This window comes from Myotis myotis, unplaced genomic scaffold (genome assembly GCF_014108235.1).
Source record: "Myotis myotis isolate mMyoMyo1 unplaced genomic scaffold, mMyoMyo1.p scaffold_m19_p_4, whole genome shotgun sequence".
NCBI lineage: Eukaryota > Metazoa > Chordata > Mammalia > Chiroptera > Vespertilionidae > Myotis > Myotis myotis.
Window position 1 is genome coordinate 116,479,569 of NW_023416346.1, and position 21,358 is coordinate 116,500,926.

The window sequence follows — 21,358 nt, forward strand, 5'->3', positions numbered from 1 at the left end:
GAGGGTTGCCATCACTCAGTTTTTATGTGCAGTCTGGACAGCTGAAATATGTCTGGAACATTCACTAATATATAGCACATTGGGCAAGATTCTCCCCGATAATCTGAGTTTCATTCATTCAGACATGCCAATATGTACCCTGGATTCCAGTAAAGCTCATGTACCTCCTGAAGAGCAAAAATTTCATCAAGTCTTCATCCCCCAAATTTAAAAACATGAACTGTGTGCCTCTCTGAAGAAAGTCCTTTTGAAACTAAATGTTTTACTTTTATTTATTGTTGTTTTAATAAACATCAAAAGCCATGACCATGTGGTACACATTAGTACATCGCCTTAGATCTATTATTTCCTCCCACTGACCTCCAGGGGTCAAAATGGAGCCCAGAATGCCTATACTTAGAGAAATTTCTCCAATCCTTCCTCCTACATAACCTCTCAACCTCTTACCATTCTTTATTTCAAGATCATTAGCTCTAATCCCATCATACCCTCTATTTCTGTTTTTGTCAATTACCAGCCCAGGTCTCGGTTTATCCACAATGCTCTAAACCTTCATCATTGTAAAGCTCTGCACATCTCTCTTCTGATTCCATCTCCAACTCATTCACAACTTCCAAACCCTTTCCTCTATACTTCCTAAAATTATTTCAAATTTTTCTGTCACAGGACCCTGCAAAGAGCTTTTGTTTATGTGGGTTATATTTACTAATATCTGTTGTATTCTAAATTTAAAAGAATTTATAAAATATTCATTTATTAATTCATCTAAAAACAATTTTAATATTTTTATTGATTTTTTAGAGAGAGAGGGAGAGGGATAAAGAGAAGGAAACATCAATGAGAGACAAACATTGACCAGCTGCCTCCTGCATGCCCCCTACTGGGAATCAAGCCCACAACCTTGGCCTGTGCCCTGACTTGGAATTGAACCAGTGACCTCTTGGTTCATTCATGGGTTGATGCTAAACCACTAAGCCACACCAGCCAGGCAAAAAATTTATATTAGTTAATATCACCCCTAACCTCATCAAAAGTATCTTTAATCATTGGGAAACTTTATCTTAGTGGGTAAAAGTTTTCCAAAACTCAAAATTTTACTTGAAAGCTCAAATTTTATCATTGGCAATAAATATTGTCAGTCGTTTTCCTTGAAGTATCAGGTTCACTTCATTCACTTATCAGAAATTGCCAAATACCCAAATCTGTGTAGCCATCATTTTTCCTGTATCTTTCTTTCAAGTACAAATAGTTTTTAGGAAAAAGAAGTAGTTAGTTCAGCTGGCAGCTCACCCAATGGCACATGTGCTCTCTTCAAGACAACCATTGTACTGCAGTATGTAGAAAAAGCACTTATGTGTGCTTCCTATTTAATCACAGTCTATTGAATGACATGTAATCAAGGGTTAAGATTGAATAAACTGCTGTTCTACACCCCATGATCAATCATCAGCAAAGGCCTTGAATGTTGTTCTCTAAGAGGGGTATAAGTGTCAAACGAAGGGAGTTAGAATCGTTACAACAGCCAAACCGGTTTGGCTCAGTGGATAGAGCGTCGGCCTGTGGACTGAAGGGTCCCAGGTTCGATTCCGGTCAAGGGCATGTACCTGGGTTGCGGGCACATCCCCAGTAGGAGGTGTGCAGGAGGCGGCTGGTCGATTTTCCCCTCTCATCGATGTTTCTAACTCTCTATCCCTCTCCCTTCCTCTCTGTAAAAAAATCAATAAAAAAGACATTTAAAAAAAAAAGAATCATTACAACATATTGACTGATATTATCCTAATATATATATACATCTCCTATCTAATAATAGAGAAACATGGTAATTAACCATAACTTCGCTACCCTTCCCATTGGCTAATCAGTGAGATATGCAAATTAATTGCCAGCCAAGATGGTGGCTAATTTGCATATGTCAGCCCCAAGCCACGGACTGAGGCTTTAGGCCTGGGTCAGGGAGGAGCCAGCCAGCGATCATTGAGCCAGCGATCCTTGATGGTGGCGGCAGCAGGGAGCTGGGGGTGTCCCAGCCCAGGCCTAACACGTCAGCCAGTGGCTTTAGGCTTGGGCCAGGGAGGAGCCAGCCAGCAATCATTGAGCCAGCGATTGTTGATGGCGGCAGTGGGGAGCTGGGGGTGCCCCGGCCCAGGGCTAATGACTCGCCAGAGGCGTTAGGCCTGGGCAGGGGCCAAGCCAGCAATTGGTGTGAACTACAGAGGAAACACCTTTTCTGTCTGCTGATTGGTTAAGCTCCCTGTATGCCACTGGTAATATTCTTAGTAACTTGGGTAATGAGAGTCCAAATAGGTAATCTAGGGTTTTTTTACCACACTCCTGGAGAAAAAAAGGAAGGTCTGCTGCTGGAGGGTTAAGAAATGTCATATCCTGCCCTAGCTTGTTTGGCTCAGTGGGTAATGCCTCGGCCTGCCCAACGCAGATTCTGGGTTCAATTCTGACCAAGGGCATGTACCTAGGTTGCAGGTTCCTCCCTGGCCTGGGCCCAGGTCAGGGTTCACGCAGGCGGCAACCAATCAAAGTGTTCCTCTCACTTTGATGTTTCACTCTCTTTCCCTTTCTTTTCAACATTCTCTAAAAATCAATGGAAACATATCCTCAGGTGAGGAGAAAGAAAGAAAGAAAGAAAGAAAGAAAGAAAGAAAGAAAGAAAGAAAGAAAGAAAGAAAGAAAGGAAGAAGGAAGGAAGAAAGGAAGGAAGGAAGGAAGGAAGGAAGGAAGGAAGAAAGAAAGAAAGAAAGAAAGAAAGAAAGAAAGAAGAAGGAAGGAAGGAAGGAAGGAAGGAAGGAAGGAAGGAAGGAAGGAAGAAAGAAAGAAAGAAAGAAAGAAAGAAAGAAAGAAAGAAAGAAAGAAAGAAAGAAGGAAGGTAGGTCATATCCTATGAAAGACACTTCTTGAAAATGCCTAAAGAAAGTTGTCATTTTTTCATGGTAAAGGGACTGGAGTCCGTGTTGACGAAAACACCCTGGTGGCTGCCGTGACTGGCAGTGGCTGCAACAGTGCGGTGATGGGGTTGGTGCCTTCCCCTGATCAGCCCGGTCGACTCCCACAAAGGGAGGCCAGACTGTGGCTTAGGCTCACTCCCCAAGGGGAGCAGGGAGCAGATAGTAGGACATCCCCTAGGGCTCCCAGTATGTGATAGGGGGCAAGCTGGGCTGAGGGACCCCCCCCCCTCCAGTGCACAAATTTTTGTGCACTGGGCCTCTAGTATATATATAAAAGGCTAATATGCTAAGTGTCCTTTTCACTGTCTGACCAGTCGCTATGATGTGCACTGACCACCAGGGGGCAGACGCTCAATGCAGGAGCTACCATGATGCACACTTGCCATTTACAGAGAAACGGCAACGTGGACCTGGCTGACAAAGCAACACTCAGCTTCCCACAGTAGGACCCAGGCCCCACCACCTGGAGTGACAGCCCACCAAATAGCAACCAACACTGCTAAGATCCCATGGCCAGCCCGGAAACTGTCACTGTGGGCACCGGGTAATAATGTTATGTAGCAACACCCAGCTTCCTCTCCCTAGTGACTAGCCTCCTTGCAATTTCTTCAGCCCAGGAACACGACTTGCTTTATAGCCAGGTGGAAACATTTACACTTTAACCAAATGTCTGTGAAGCACTTTCCCGTGCCTCATCTCATTTGATCCTCACAGAAGTCCTGGAGTAGGTAGATAGGAGACTCAGTGGAACCCTATTTTCATTAGATGGAAAACGGAGATTTAGAAAGCTTAGAAACTTGACCCGACTGAAAAGAAGTAAGAAATGGTGGACCTTGAAAATGACTTCAGGTTTTCTCACTGCACAGAATATAGTCAAACACTGTCACAGTTAAACATTTTACCCTTTGTTCTCCCTGCGTGATCTGCAATAATAATCTGCTTTGTGTTGATATTTACTGCTGTGTTGCTGACAATTACCTGAAAGAGAAGTTGCCATGCTTCAGTGGGCTGGAAAAAGTTTAGCAAAATCAGAAAGCAGGTCTAATTAAGCAAGTTTATTCTATATCTACAAAAGGCTAAGTTGACTCGTGCATGCACGATACATATAAAGCTCTCACTGGTGCCAGTTGCACACGTGTGTTTCCATCTGTCATTTTTGATCATGAACTTGGTTGACACTTCTATTATAGAGAAAGGGCAAATAGTGATATTAAAATATTTCTTCTAATTTAATTAATTTCCTTTCAATGTGCACAAATTCGTGCACCAGGCCACTAGTCTCTTAATAAACTTTTTTGTAAACTTCAAGAAATGAACTTTCTCATCTTGTACTTACAACACTTTATTTTTTTTTTTGGGGGGGGGGGCCTCATCCGGGATACAACACTTTATTTTTGTACCAATTAGGAGGTCTTTGACTGCAAATAACAATGAACTTTACTCAAAATGATTTATATCATCAGGAAAAGTTGTCATTTCTCAAAATGAGAAATCCCAAGATAGGGCATCTTCAGGGCTCATGGTACCAAGGTGGGTCTTACATTTCCAAGTGACACATGGATATGTGGCATGTCTAGTGCAAAATACAATGCTTCCTTTTCCTATGAGTCTATAAGAAAGAAGAAACCCTTCCCAGAGGTCCTTTGGCTAACCTCATCAAACGTGTCAAGCCATATTGCACCACATGTCCACACCTACACCAAAAAGCAGGCACAAGGAATACTATCACCATGAATAGTTAAGATTAATCCAGATTTTCCCTTGAGTTTTAGGTAAGGTCACCTTCCCTAAGAGATGAATACTTGAATAAAATCAGGTTTCATTCAAGAAAGGAGAAGGTGGAAAGGAATGTTGGGATAAATGCAGTCCATATCCTGCCCATTTCTACTCTGCTCTTGACCCTGCATATTCAAGGCTGCTGACTGCAAACCCCTGTGGTTCATGGCTTGAGGGCTTTCTACTGGGCATGGAGCTATTAGCTGAGCTCAGGGCAAGCTACAAGTGCCAGAGAATCAATGGCTCAGAAGCAGCCTTTAACCAATGATAAAGAGTTGGCAGAGGATCCAGCCTCCTGGGTCCTCATTTGAAATAACTTTGAGATGTGTTGTACATTTCTTAGAATTAACCAGTGGAATAAGCCATGGTAATAACTACTTAAGAATCCACATTTTTGCTGTGGCCAGTTTGTCTCAATGGATAGAGCATTAGCCAGTGGACTGAAGGGTCCTGGGTTTGATTCCAGTCAAGGGTACACACTTAGGTTGCAGGCTCGATCCCTAGCCCTGGTCTGGGTGTGTGTGGGAAGTAACCAATCAATGTCTTTCTCTCACATTGATTTTTTTTTTCTCACATTGATGCTTTTTTTTTCCTCTCTCTCTGTCTCTCCCCTTCCTTCCACCCTCTCTAAAAAAATCAATGGAAAAAAATATCCTCCAGTGAGGATTAGCAATAAATAAAGAAATTTAAATTTAAAAAAAAAAGAATGCACTTTTTTACTGGTTGTCATTCTTGTGTTGTCTCATTCCTTCTTTCCTTACCAGTGTTTCCTGTTGTCTTCCAAATAAACTATTCGCCATAGCATTCTTGTTTCAGGCCTGTTGCTGGGGGAACCCAAACCAGAAAAACAGCCCCTCCCTCAAAAAAATCCACTATAATCAGAAACTCAGCAGCCTTTTTTTTCAATCCTTTGCTCTCAGAGAGTCTTTGTTAGCATCCATCTCCTATACAAGTTCCTATTTTTTGTCAAAAACTGCAAAAGTGAATATAGAAAGACTTACTCTTGTTTAAGCATGCACACAAAGATCTGTAGTATGTACATAAAATTAATCATGTTTCCTGCTACACCCAGGGCTCCTTCTCAGGACCCACCCCCCCACCCCCCCCCCACCCCCGGCCTCTACTCAAAGGGCAGCCATATATGGCCACATCTTGACTCAAGAGTAGCCAATCTTTTGGCGGACCATGCAACATAGTATGAAAAGATAAGCAAAGACAATCCATTTTCCTTTCTTGAAAATATAAATTAGGAAATACCACAACCAAGAGAAAGAGGAATTTCTCTGTGGGAGGATGAGCTGGAGTTATGAACACTTTTCAGAGCCATAGGCAGTAAACAGAAATTATTATGAACTAGAAACTATGAGAAAACCAAAATTCTGATGTCTGGAAAAAGGACACATGAAACAGAGGGAAAAAATAAGCAGATAATATCAGTTCAAAGGAAGCCAGCAGAATAGGAACACTCAAGTTTTATTAATGGGATAGCTATGGAATGGAGACTCAGGAAGCTGAAGCTTCAAGAGCTATTTCAGTTCCTACCTCTCCTTCCAATGACAATCTCCATGAGGCTGGGTACTGTTATAGGTACTAAAATGAGATTCTACCTCCTTGTTGGCCGTGTCTGTACTGGTACCAGTTCCCCTTTATGTGAAGTCACCTGATTAAATGTTTAACAATCAGTAATCAAAATGTTTATTAAAAAGTTAATCACAGAACTCTGGCCTGTTGCTCAGTGGTTAGAGCATTGGCCCATGGACCAAAGGGTCTCAGGTTCGAGTCCCAGTCAGGGGCACATACCTGGGTTGCTGGTTCAATCCCTGGCTCCGGTTGGGGCATGTGAGAGAGGCAACCAATTGATGTGTCTCTCTTACATCCATGTTCTCTCTCTCTCTCTCTCTCTCTCTCTCTCTCTCTCTCTCTCTCTTCTCTCTCTCTCTCTCTCTCCCCCTCCCTCCTTCTTCCCTGGGGTGAGGATTAACAAAAAGAAAAAAACTTAATCACAGAAAAGGCTGGATTTTTTTTCAGTATAAAATGGGATGTTTAAAATGTGGTCCATGTTTCACAACAATGTGAATACACTTAACACTGCTGAATTTTAATACTTAAAAATGGTTAGGATTGTAAATTTATGTTATGTGCTTTATACCACAATTTTATTTATTTATTTATGTTTATATATTTATTACATAATATATATTTCTCTCTATGAGATCATGTAAAGAAAATAGGGGAAAATGGGACATAGTGCAGAATTATAAGTGAGTTTAGAATAAAGCTTCTTGTTTTATTTGTGACATACTCACATAATAATGGTATTTTCCAGAATAATAGAATGTTATCCCTTAGTTTAGAGTCGAATCAAAATAACCTGTTATTCTACTCTTAACCCCACACCCCAACTGAGGATATTAAAGAATAAAAGTAGTTGGATAATAGAAGAAATTTGGAAAAACAAATTGATTTGCTGTGATTGGTTTTCTCAAACCTAGGGAAGGGAGTATAATGAGACCACCTGAAAAGCTCCATATATTTCTCCTGCAGGTTGAGAAACACACTGGACAAGAGTTGGACTCAACCCTAAAAATGTAAGGGTCCAGAATGGGGCTATGTGCTTCTTCAAAGCTTCAAATAGGAGTGAAAGAAAGATTGCTTCATGGGTGATCATGTGCAGTCCTAGAATAATTTAGGAGAAACATGTAATCTACACATGAGAGAGTTAGTGTAGCTTCAGCTTGTCCAAAAGAATGCACTGAAGGGACAAATAGAAAGAATCTGAAAGTGCTGAGGAAGGAGTTAATAGCCAGCCAAGGGCAGAGATGCATTTGCTCAAACAAAGGAACTGAAAGTAAGTGCTAGAGATCCCCAACAATGAGAGAAAGAGAGGCAAAGGGCCACAGGGTCTCAGATGAACCCATAAGGGCCCCCAAAAGCCCGACCCGCATGGCTCAGGGGTTGAGCGTGGACCTATGAACCAGGAGGTCATGGTTCAATTCTCCAGTCAGGGCATATGCCCAGGTTGCGGGCTTGATCCCTGTGGAGAGCAGCTACAGCGTTTGGACAGGTTCTAGCCTTGGACTAATGAGAGGGCAAGATCCTCTTATGGCAAAGCTACATGCAAGTCCCAGCTTGGAGGGCAAAGCCCTCCCAGCACAATTATAGCCAAAGGCTATGGTTGTAAGCTTGACTTTATGGTCCGAACCTGTGGCTTCAGGTGGCTAAGTGAGGTAGGCTGTGGGAGGTGCAGCAAGTGCTGCCAAAACAAAGCTTGATAGAGTTCAGGTGCATGTAATTAAATAGATTCGAAACCCAAGATAACATTGTAAACATCTTGACCACACCCTTACTTTGCCTCGTGGAATCTGGCTATAAAATAAAGACTTGGTTTGCAGACTGCACCACTGTCTCTCCATCTGAGAGCAGTGCCCCACCTAGACCCAGCTTTATTCTCTTGTCTGTCTTCTTTAATCCTTCACCATCACCCCTCAGATTCACCTCTGGCCTTGCTGAGCACAGCACAGATCCCAGTGGGGGGAGGGGGGTGCAGGAGGTAGCCAATCAATGATTCTCTCTCATCATTAATGTTTCCATCTCTCTCTCCCTCTCCCTCCCTCTCTGAAATCAATAAAAATATATTTATAGAAAAATAAAGTCCCTCAAAAGACTCAACTTTAAACCCCTAGCAGATCTAGAAAGCATTGATGCTAGATCACCAAATGATGGCAGGTAAGCAAGAATATTCTTGTCCCCTTGACCCTTCTGCCTTCCTTAGCTCTAGAGTGATCTGCAATTGCTTTCGGGGTAGAGGGATTAAGCTACAAGAGGAAAAAGAACGAACCACACAGAACCACTGGCAACCAGCCTGCAGTGAACTGACTAGAAGAGGGAAGCTTTACCTTCATAAGAAATTGAATGTTTTGACAGGACAAATTCGTTATTGACTAAAAGTTTATTACCTAAAAGTTACCATAAAAATCATGATACTTTTCTCAAATTTCATCAAAAGCCAACAAAAGAACCAGCCCCACAGAATACATTTAAGGAGGTATTGAGAGACAAAATCAAGTTGCTTTATAATTATACACCTGCTTATTCAATGGAATGATTACAGATGTTTAATTTTAGGAAATGGTTGGGCTGGTTAAAATTCAAAAAAAAAAAAAAGACTTAATCTGATCATATAAACTTCACGTTTTATAAATAACCGAAGAAAATACCACAAACCTTTAGATAGGAATAATATTTTTGAGTAGCAAAGGAACAAGCAAAATAAAACAAAGCATGGCAATATATCTTGAGTTGATAAGTAGATAATTTAAGGAACTGGAGAGTATTAGAACATCATGAATTTTCTACGCAGAAAATGTTGTGAATTCTGTTTTCCAAACTGCAAACCCATTATTTTACAATGTATACCATCAAAATTCTAGTCCTAGGCTTATTCTCCTCTCAATAATCTGTAAGTTTGGGCTCCTCTTTCTAACATGTATAATGAAGTAGATATAGATTTTAAGCATAACAATAGCAATAATGATATTACAAAGAATTATTGTGATTTATTGAGCATTCACTCAGGCCTGGTGCTGTAAAACTGACACACATCATCGTATTTGACCTTCAAAGTGCTACTGTAAGTAGGGAGTTGCTGTTGTTATCACCATTTTTGCAGATAAAGAGAAAGGTGAAGTAATTTGCCCAGGACCATAGAATTAATAATTGCCCAAGCCAAACCCAGCACTTTAACTGCTTTAGTGAGTTTTGCTTTGCTTAGAAACATTCAAAACAATGAGAGATGTTTTTGATACGTATTGATCTCTCACCAGGCTGTGATCTCTGATCTTGCAGGGGTCCCAGACTCCTTTTACGCTATGCTATTGGGACAGTGAGAGTGGGTATGTTGTCTCCTGACAGACAAGATCCCACTTTCACTGCTAGTGAGCTCACCAGAAGTAACGAATCCTCTCGGCCCCCAGCTATGAGCAGCCCCTTTAATAAGTCCTAAAATGATTAAAATAAATCCTCTTTGCAATTCCCATCAGCAACAAAATTATTAACAAGTAAAAATAATTCCCATATGTTCCTGGCTTGCCTGGAGACAATATTCAGGAATCTATTGAAATTACTTCTGGTCATCAAGCAGAAAAACAAATGTGCTTTCTATAATTCTTAATAGCATTGGGCCAGTTTACTGAACAACATGACCTGCAAACAACTGCACAGTTATCCCCTGTGACAGCATGCTGGCACTTTTCATTTTTCTGGAAAAAATTTTAAAAAAGCATCCTCCCCATGACAACTTGCTGCTTTCTACATTGGTAGATTCTAATATTTTGTTTGTAAATTATTCCTCATACCTATGGAAATTGTGCTACTTCTATAAATAAATAATGTATTCTTTATAGCAAGGAAATAACATACCAAAGCCATATAATCATTCCTATACACATATTATCCTTAGAATAACATTTTTTGCTTCAACTGAGTTTTGTTTTGTGGGGGTTTTTTTGTCAGAAAATCCAATTGGGTAACGTGATCAGCCACGGCCTAACACAGTGAGGGTCACAGGGCGAAGACTTCATTCTTGGCCTCGCTTCTGGGTCCTGGTGTGCCCCTGACTGGGGTCATAGCCCACCCCCTTCCCCATGCTTCTCAGTCCTGTGTTTGTTCCCTTATCATCATCCTTCCCTGCTTCTCTTCATTTCTGTGTCCTCATTAACTTCATTGTCCTCATCAGATGACTCAGAGTGATCACGGAGAGATGAATGGTAAATGAATTGCATTAGCAATCAGTTTACTTGAGGCTAACCCTGCCTCCTTGTATGTGTGAATTAGGGAATTATAGAGTCAAGGAAATGAGGGTGGGGAGAGGGAGCAAGAAGATAGAAAGGGAGGGAGGAAATGTGACATCTCAGATATTTGCAGCATTACACCTAGAAGGGTTTTATATGATAAAGGTGTTATGCGATGCCATTCTCGCTGTGATAATACATCTTTTAAAAATAAAATTTAAAAAATATAGGTACATATAATGATTTAGATGAAAACCTAGAAGAGTTTTAGGAAGAAAATTTGTTTTTGTGGTTTTTTTTTTCTTGATTCTTCTACTCGTAATCTTTTCCCCAAATAATTCCATGACATTTGGTCAGGGTGGGCAGTCTGTCCAATAGGATTGGATTACCTAGTGAATGTGTTGGAATATCTAAAAACACTTTTTAAAAATCCTTGATGCACTTCTGGCTCACCAACCGTATGTTGAACCGCAAATAGTTATATTGATGTGATTCAGAAAAAAATATGACTTAAAACAGAGATTTTTTTTCTCTACAGATAAACTGGCCTAAAGATGCTTGTACCATGTGAGTGAGAGGTATGTGCTATAGGTGAGCTGTGTTCCCCCAAAATTCATATGTTGAAGTCCTGATCTCCAAACCCTTAGAATTATATGTGAAGATAGAGCCTTTGAAGAGGTGATCAGATAAAATGAGCTCGTGTGGCTCATATGACTGGTATGCTCATAAGAAGACAAAATTAGGACACAGACAAGCATAGAGGAACACCAAGTGAAGACACAGTGAAAAGATGGCTATCTAAAAACCAAGGAACGAAGCCTCAGAAGAAATCAACCCTGTCAATGCTTGATCTCTGACTTTTAGCCTCCGAAACTGTGAGAAAATACGTTTCTGTTATTTTAGCCACCCAGTCTGTGATACTTTGATATGGCAGCCCTAGCAGACTAACACCGGGTGCCTATATAGGTCCTAGTCTTCATCCAAGTTCCCAAAGATCAGAAGTTAGATTGAAATTGTTTAAACTTAGATACAGTAGGGATATGAAAGGAATTCCAAAATTATAACCGATAAATGGGAGGACAGGGTAAATTAATACAAAAAAATAGCATATTTTACTATCTCTTATGTACTTTCAAAATAGGCTGTGAGTTATAGGTTGAGACCAACAATAATTTCATGAATACTAGAGGTCCAAAAAAAAAAAGGCTTGCCTTTTTATAATTTTTTAAAAAAATTTTTATTTCTCACCCAGGGATATTTTTCCACTGATTTTTACAGAGAGTGGGAGAGAGAGGGAAAGACAAAGAGAAATATTGATGTGAGAGAAACACATCGATTAGTTGCCACCTGCACGAGCCCAGACCAGGGCCCAGGCTGGGGAGGAGCCTGCAACCAAGGTACGTGCCCTTGACCTGAATCAAGCCCGGGTCCCTTCAGTCCGCAGGCTGATGCTCTATCCACTGAGCAAAACTGGCTAGGGCAGCCATCTTGTAATTTTTATCTATTTTTCTAGAATGCAGAACATGAATTCTGGGATTCCTTTGGAACTTGGGGATAAGGAAGGATAAATCATGAAGAAGTTCATAGGCAAATAAAACTGCCTGGTCTTATGCCATGGTCTTCCTGTTTCACGCTGAATAGATACCTTCATAAAGAGTAAACATCCATGCTGTTGCAAATGGTGAGAATTCCTTATTTTTTACCGCAGCGCAGTATTCCACTGTGTAGATGTACCACAGGTTTTAAATCCACTCAGCTGCTGATGGGCACTTAGTCTATATGCTAAGTGAAATAAGCCAGTCAGAGAAAGATAAATATCACATGATCTCACTCATTTATGGAATATAATGAGCAACATAAACTGATGGACAAAAACAGATCCAGAGACAGAGAAGCATCGATCAAACCACCAAACCTCAGAGGGAAGGTAGGGGAGGGTGGGGGTAAGGGGAAGAGATCAACCAAAGGACTTGTATGCATACATATAAGACTAACCAATGGACACAGACAACAAGGGGGTGAGGGCATGAGTGTGGGGGGGGGGGGGCAATGGAGGGATAAGGACACATATGTAATACCTTAATCAATAAAGAAAAAAATTATTAAAAAATAAATTTAAAAAAAAGAGTAAACATCTTTCCTAATATTCCACTGAAAATTGAGAGGAAATTAGGAATAAAACTTTCATCAAAATATCTGCAACTGCCAGCATGGCTCAGTGGTTGAGCATCGACCTATGAACCAGGTGGTCACTTATTTAATTCCCAGTCAGGGCACATGCCTGGGTTGCAGGCTCACTCTCCAATAGGGGGCATGCAGGAGGCAGCCAATCAATGATTCTCTCTCATCCTTGGTGTTTCTATCTCTCTCTCCTTCTCCCTTCCTCTCTAAGATCAATAAAAATACAGATTTTTAAAAATCTGCATTTCTGTCAAAGAAAGTATATTGCATTATATGGGGATGTTTCAATACTAATACTTACACATTTTCCATTCGGATAGTGGAAGCATTATACTTAAGAATCAGCTTTACATATTACAACCACCTTCATTTTTTACTAATCACATTAACATATTTTACTGAATTAGTTATATTCATAAATTGACAATATGTTACATTATTAAGTCAAAGGTGTAAGAAAGAGAGAGAGAGAGAGAGAGAGAGAGAGAGAGAGAGAGAGAGAGAGAGATTGAGCCTGTTAAAATGGAAAAGGAAGATAGTGGCAGGAGGTTAGACATTGTGCGTAAATAAAAATGACTTATTTGGAGGAATTTCTCACTATCTCTTAATAAGATCTTAGGTATTTTCAACAGGGAACCGAGACAAAATAGCCATCCTAAACACTGTTAGTGACTTCTTAGTGTTTTCTTTTTCTTTTCCCTTTTTTTCTCAATGTTACTTATCTATTTTTAGCTCTTGGCCCCATTGATCATTACAGATTCTTAGCCTTCGGTAATTCCACATTCTATCCTAGAGGCAAATTTGTCTACATGCCCCATTTCTGATTCTGCTGTTAGCCTAATAAGTATTGTCCCTCACATTCACTGCAAAGTGGTTTTCTAATAGATGAATAAATAAAAAATGTGACTTCATTTGCTTCACACAAGATTTGTACTTAAAAAGAAGCTGCAGTTTTTATTTTCTGTGCTCATAAGAAATTTGCAAATCCATCAGGTCAAAATAACCAGTACAAGCAAAATGCCTGTTACTTACCACCAATTTTATTTTGAGAGACATTTGAATAGTTGGAAGAATTGACAATCTGGACTTTTTCCTTTGATTATAGAGGAGACAGCCTGCCATTATACCAGAAATAGTTAATATTACAGCGGTAGGCTGCCCAGAAACATACAACTCCTTCTGCTTTCCAATTTGTATTTATTTGAAAAAAGTCTAGTCAGTCTAGTTTGTGCCAAATTCTTTAAGAAGGTGTTGTATGCTTAAAGCCTACCTTTTATGAGAATTTTATATTAAGACCTTAGCAAGTATAAGATTTCTATTTCTCCAGGAAACATTTCTTATGTGACTTTTACAAATATATTACTTAGGTTTTTGTTGGTATCTAATATATGCATATGTGCGCACCACTGTTGTAGGACATGCAGGAAATATGAAAAAGCATTGGATATGCTCTCTATATTGAGTTGCTTACAATTTAACTAAAGAGAAAAGATCACGACCCCACTTCGAGGATTATATCCTAAGAAACCAGAAACAGCAATCAGAAAGAATATATGCAGCACAATTGACAATAGCCAAGATCTGGAAACAGCCAGGTGCCCATCAGCAGATGAGTGGATTAAAAATCTGTGGTGCGCTTACACCAGTGGTTCTCAACCTTGGCTGCACATTAGAATCACCTGGGAATCTTTTTAAAATCCTGATTTCCGGGCCTCATCCTCCGGAAATTCAGTTTCTTTGTTATGGGGTGGGGCCAAACACTAGTAACAAAGAAACAGAATTGCCAGAGGATGAGGCCCAGAAATCAGGATTTTAAAAAGATTCCCAGGTGATTCTAATGTGCAGCCAAGGTTGAGAACCACTGACTTACACAATGGAATACTACGCAGCTATTAAAAAGAAAGAACTCTTACCATTTGCAATAGCATGGACCTACAGAGTATTATACTAAGTGAAATAAGCCAGTCAGAGAAAGACAAGTATCACATGATCACACTCATATGTGGAATCCAATGAACAAAATTAACTGATGAACAGAATAGGTCCAGAGACATAGAAGCATGGAGCAGGCAGACAAATTTCAGAGGGAAAGTGGGGGTGATTAACCAGGGGACTTATATGCACATATGCATAGCCTATGGACACAGACAATAGTTTAGTGAAGGCCTGGGAGGGGCAGGTAGGGGGTGGAGGGGGGTCAATGGGAAAAGAAAACAAAGGGGACATCTGTAATACATTCAACAATAAAGATAAATTAAAAAAATAAAATGGGTGAATTTTAGCCGAAACCGGTTTGGTTCAGTGGATAGAGCATCGGCCTGCGGACTGAAGGGTCCTAGGTTCGATTCTGGTCAAGGGCGTGTACCTGGGTTGCGGGCACATCCCCAGTGGGAGATGTGCAGGAGGCGGCTGATCGATGTTTCTCTCTCATCGATGTTTCTGACTCTCTGTCTCTCTCCCTTCCTCTCTGTAAAAAAATCAATAAAATATATTTTTTTAAAAATGGGTGAATTTTAAGAAAAAGAAACCTAAACAACACAAGAACAAATTCTACTAAATCTGACTCCTAAATGAGTTCTGAAGAGGGAAATTTCAAGTGACAATGGAAATAGACAACAAGAAGCTCAAAGAGGAAGTTAATATCTCTGAGTGATCAATGGACTTAATGGCTACATTCTTCATCCCAACCCTATCTATAGGCTTTGACCATGTGACATTGCAGTTACTCGATCAAAGACTGCATTTAACTTTGAGAATGAACTGTGTCTTGTTTTGCCCAACAGAAGACTTGTGAGCAAAGGCTTGAAATGTGCTCCCGTGGTAGGGCAAGCCTTCCTGTGCTTCTGACATCCCAGAAAGAAGAGTGTCCCCCAAGTACCTGATGCTTCCTCAGCCTGTGCCAAAATGAACAGAGGTGGAGCAGACCTGAGCACAACTTTCTTTTTTAAAAATATAATTTTATTGATTTCAGAGAGGAAAGGAGAGGGAGAAAGAGATAGAAACATCAATGATGAAAGAGAATCACTGATTGGTTGCCTCCTGCACACCCCCTACTGGGGATCGAGCCTGCAACCTGGGCATGTGCCCTTGACTGGAATCGAACCTCGGACCCTTTAGTCCCAGGCCAATGCTCCATCCACTGAGCCAAACCAGCTAGGGCCTGAGCACAACTTTCTATGAGGAGCCAAATCATCTGGACTTGCAGTTTGAAATAGAGCTGAGCTCAGCCTAGATCATGCAACTTGCAGACATGCAGGAAAAAATGTTTACCACTGAGTTTTATTACATATCCATAGCTGACAGATATACTTGGAGACAAGTTATCACTTGGATAGGTAAAGGGTAAAACAATAAGAGGGTATTTGTTTCTCATGCAAATGCTTTGCCAGCTTTGAATATGTTTCATGTTTCTTTTATTCTCCAACTAGAGGCCTGGTGCATGAAATTTGTGCGGGGGGAGGGGTCCCCTCAGCCCAGCCTGCACCCTCTCCAATCCAGGACCCCTCAGGGGATGTCCTGGGGATTAGGCCTAAACTGGCAGTCGAACATCCCTCTCACAATCCAGACCTCTGGATCCTAACTGCTCACCTGCTTGCCTGCCTGATCACCCCTAACTGCCCCCCCTGCCAGCCTGATCACCCTTTACTGCCCCCCCGGCAGGCCTGGTTGCCCCCAACTTCCCCCCTCTGCCAGCCTGGTTGCCCCTCACTACCCAACCTGCCGACTTGGTCACCCCACGCAGCCTGCTGTTCAGTCATTTGGTTATCCCTCACTAATGCCCCTGCCGGCCTGGTCGCCCCACGCAGCCTGCTGTTCAGTCATTTGGTCATCCCTCACTAACTCCCCTGCCGGCCTGGTCGCCCCACGCAGCCTCCTGCTCAGTCGTTTGGTCATCCTTCACTAACCCCTCTGCCTGCCTTGTCGCCCCACTCAGCTTGTTCAGTTGGCCATTCGGTTGTTTCGGATGTGACAGCCCTTAGCTCTTTATATATAGAGAGAGAGAGATTATCCACTACTCCACTGGCCCATATCAGCAGGAATTCTGGTGTCTCCCATTAAAAACCAGCACCAACCCCCTCATTTATATAATTACTGTGGTCACTGATTGACTCAGTCCAAATGAGGCTAAAAAAAAGCCAAAATTTTCTCAGCCCAGAAGCCCCCAGTTTCAAGCTTCTATGCCCTCATCACTATTATATGATGTCACTGTGAAAATTTGTCCCAGAGAGTTGGCTATCTTTTCTTCACTACTACAATGAGAGCCATAATAGTTTAGATGTTTGCCCAAGACTCAAGAGTACCACATCCCTGGAACTCTCAAGGTTATGGCCTTTTTAAAAAGTGTCTATTGCCCTGACCGGTTTGGCTCAGTGGATAGAGCCTGCAGACTCAAGGGTCCCGGGTTCGATTCCTGTCAGGGGCATGTACCTTGGTTGCGGGCACATACCCGGTGGGGAGTCTGCAGGAGGCAGCTGATCGATGTTTCTCTCTCATCGATGTTTCTAACTCTATCCCTGTCCCTTCCTCTCTGTAAAAAATCAATAAAATATATATTTTATTAAAAAAGTGTCTACTGCCCTAGCTTGTTTGGCTCAGTGGATAGAGTGTCGGCCTGTGAATTGAAGGATCCTGGCTTCTGCCAAGGGCACATGCCTGGGTTGTGGGCTCCATCCCCAGTAGGGGGCGTGTAGGAGGCAGCCGGTCAATGACTCTCTCTCATCATTGATGTTTCTATCTCTCTCTCCCTCGCCCTTCCTCTCTGAAATCAATAAAAATTTTAAAAAAGGAAAAAAAAATGTCTACTTGCATGCTTTCCTTTTGTCCCCAAAGCAGAATTGTTGGGTCAAAGCAGCTGGGTTTAGAGGGCCACAGAGCCTCAATTATGAGTTTTGTGAGAACCAGGCATCCCCCAACACCTCGTATACCCTAGTGGGAAAGGAATGCACCTCTCTCTTTTCTTGAGTGAGCTTCTCTTTGGAACTTTTTCATCCAATAGACCCAAGTCATCACCATCTAATCAATGAAGAGACTCTAGTACCTTCAGCCCTGGTTGGGTTGCTCAGTTGGTTGGAGCATCGTTCTTTGTGCCAAAAGGTTGTGGGTTCGATTCCTGGTCAGGACACATACCTAGGCTGAGGGTTTGATCCCTGGTCAGGGTGTGTACTGGAAGCAGCTTATGGATCTCTCTCTCTCTCTCTCTCTCTCTCTCTCTCTCTCTCTCTCTCTCTCGCCTTATCCCTCTTCCTCTCTCTCTACAAATCAATGAAATCATATCCTCCAGTGAGAATTAAAAAAAAAAAGTCTAGTACCTTTCAGTTTCTCCAAAATGTGGGCAGGTGTCAATGCCATTATTCCCACGAAGCTCCTTTCCCTCATGCAAATACACTCCCCTTCCCTCCAATGTACCAAGGAACATCATGAGATGCAACTTTCATTAGTTCATTAAAAAAAAACTATAGGTGCCCTAGCTGGTTTGGCTCAATGGATAGAGCATCAGCCTGTGGACTAAAGGGTCCCGGGTTCAATTCTGGTCAAGAGTACATACCTAGGTTGTGGGCTGGATTCCCAGTAGGGCATGTGCAGGAGGCAGCCAATCAATGATTCGCTATCATTGATGTTTCTATCTCTCTCTCCCTCGCCCTTCCTCTCTGAAATCAATAAAAATATATTAAAAATAAAATAAAATAGCCCTGGCCAGTTTTTCTCAGTGGATAGAGCATCAGCCTGCGGACTGAGGGGTCCTGGGTTCAATTCCGGTCAAGGGCATGTACCTTGGTTGCGGGCACATCCCCTGTAGGGGGTGTGCTGGAGGCAGCTGATCGATGTTTCTCTCTCATCAATGTTTCTGACTCTCTATCCCTCTCCCTTCCTCTCTGTAAAAAATCAATAAAATGTATTTAAAAATAAATAAATAATAAAATGAAATAAAATGTCATTTAAGGGGTTAAGAAAGATCAGAGAATCTTAATCTCAATTCCTAGGATATGTCCTTGTTCACCTTGAAGAGGCAGTTTCCAGCTTTTTTTGCTAGAATTATTTTTAGATTCTGTCTTACCAAGTATCCAAGCACAAACACAAAATCCTAAAGATAACAATGAGCTTGAGGTATTTATAGGCTATGCATGCCTTTAAGAAATATTTACTGAGTGCCAAGTGGGTCCAGGCATACTACTGGGTGTTAGGGATACTTAAACAAGATATGTTTCAGGACTTCAAGTAGCTCTATATCTAATGGGAGAGACAAAAGGGAGTTGTATTTAATTAAACTATAAAGAGCTGTTGTGTTTAATAGAGAGATATTAAAAACAATGCTTAGCAACATTGGTTACATAAATTTATATATAACCACATAACTATTTTGTATTTGTGAAAATGAAGGTATAAAATATTTATTGACATGAAGTGATGTTTTTGATATGTTATAAAAAGAACAGGCAGGTACATGCACTATTGCAGCACACATATACCTGTTATATATAAATAATATATACACATATAAATGCATATTATACAAAAATATAACATATTAGCTAAATGCTAATTATGGCTAATTTTTTGTAATGGAATGAAGATAATTCTTTTATTTTTGCCTATTTGTATGTTCTAATGTGTCTCCAAGGAACATCTATTATTTGTATAATAAAGAAGAATTAAAGGTAATTTTAAGAAAATGGTCCACACATGAAGACCAACCCTTCCAAGCAAAGATCATGGTCAAGAAAATTAGAAATAGTGAAGCAATGCAAACTCCTCTTTACTATAAGACTCTAGTATTACATTCTCATGCTACTTGGTTCTATGGCTGGGTCTAAAATGGGACCAATCTCCCCCCACATGAAGCTGCCTTCTTAAAGAAATTTTTGCAAACAATTTTAAATGAAATATTTTAGGATTTATAGTCTTATGTAAAATCACTTCTTAATCATCAAAACTAAGAATTCATTTACTTGAGAATATGACTTATTTTCTATGTTATTTTCATAAGGACTTAAGCACAAGATTGGTAGCTGTTTATGCTAAAATGCCACATGTGATGGCTTCTCATCTACCTATGCATCAAGAGATAAAGCAAGTATTTATGGACTTATTAGAAAAATCTATTAACCTTTTGCTTTCCTTCAGAGGACATTATCATTCACATCTTCTAATTCATCTACTATAATTCTCATGTTTGTGCCCTGACACATCCAGCCATGCTTTTACAATTTATACTGCCTTGGAAATAGTTAAAATAAAATTAATTTATTGAGCACATATTATGTGCCAGGGATTGTGTAAGGCCTTTTACACAGCTTTTCTCATTTAATCTTCAAACAACTCTGCAAGTATTGTTATATTCTTATTGTTAGAAGGTACATGATGAAATAGAGATGAAGGGTCATTATGTCAAAAACTCACTCTTAAATAGCAATAATTAATAACAACAGAGATAATATGTACTTAGAGTATAAGATAATGCAAATATAGCAAAACACTAATGGTGAATCCAGGTGAAGACTATAAGTGTGCTTACTGTACTTTTCTTTCACCTTTTCTATAGGTTTAACATTTTTCAGGATAAAAAGTTGGGAAAAAGGGGAGTTTAAGCACCTTTCCAAAGACACACAACTGAGTGAGTGGTGGGACTGGGACTGAAACCAAGATATTCTGTTTACAAAACCAGCTGGAGCTCTTTTTAATGATTTCAGAGAGGAAGGGGGAGAGAGAGAGAGATAGAAACATCAATGATGAGAGAGAATCATTTGATCGGCTGCTTCCTGCACACCCCCTACTGGGGATCAAGCCCACAACCGGGCATGTGCCCTTGACCAGAATCAAACCCGGGACTCTTCAGTCCATAAGACAATGCTCTATTCCTGCATTGAGCCAAACTGGCTGGGGCTAGCCAGAGCTCTTGACCACACCTCAGCAGCCAGACTGATCAATAACTTCAAAATGCCATTCTGCTCAAAACCTCCCCGTGGCTTCCCATTTTACTCAGGGTGAAAGCTAACATCTTTATTGACAATAGCTTACATGGCCCTGTAGACTTCTACTCAGAGTATTGTCTGCAGACCTGGAAGAGGTTAGAAATGCAGAACCCCAGACCCCACTCCAGACCCACTGAATCCGAATCCACATTTCAGTAACATCTCCAGGGCATTCACAGGCACATTAAAGCTTGAAAAGAGGCCTGACTGGTTTGGCTCAGTGGATAGAGCATCGGCCTATGGACTGAAGGGTCCCAGGTTCGATTCCGGTCAAGGGCACATACCCAGGTTGCAGGCTGGATCCCCAGGGGTGGATGTGCAGGAGGCAGCCGATCAATGATTCTCTCTCCTCATTGATGTTTCTATCTCTCTCTCCCTCTCCCTTCCTCTCTGAAATCAATAAAAATATATTTAAACAAAAAGCTTGAGAAGGGCTATTTGCATATCTTGGCCTCCTTACTAACTCTAACTTCATCTACCAGTCTCCCTCTCTCTCGCTCTATTCCAGCCATGTGGCTTCCTTAAATTTCTTGAGCATTCCACGCATGATTGCACCTGAGAGCCTTCTCACTTGCTATGTCTTCTGACTGCAGTAAACTTTCCATGGACATCTACCTGGCTCAGTTGCCCAAATTCATTCAGGACTCTTCTCAGATATTCCTAACCAATGAGGCTTTCCTGATAT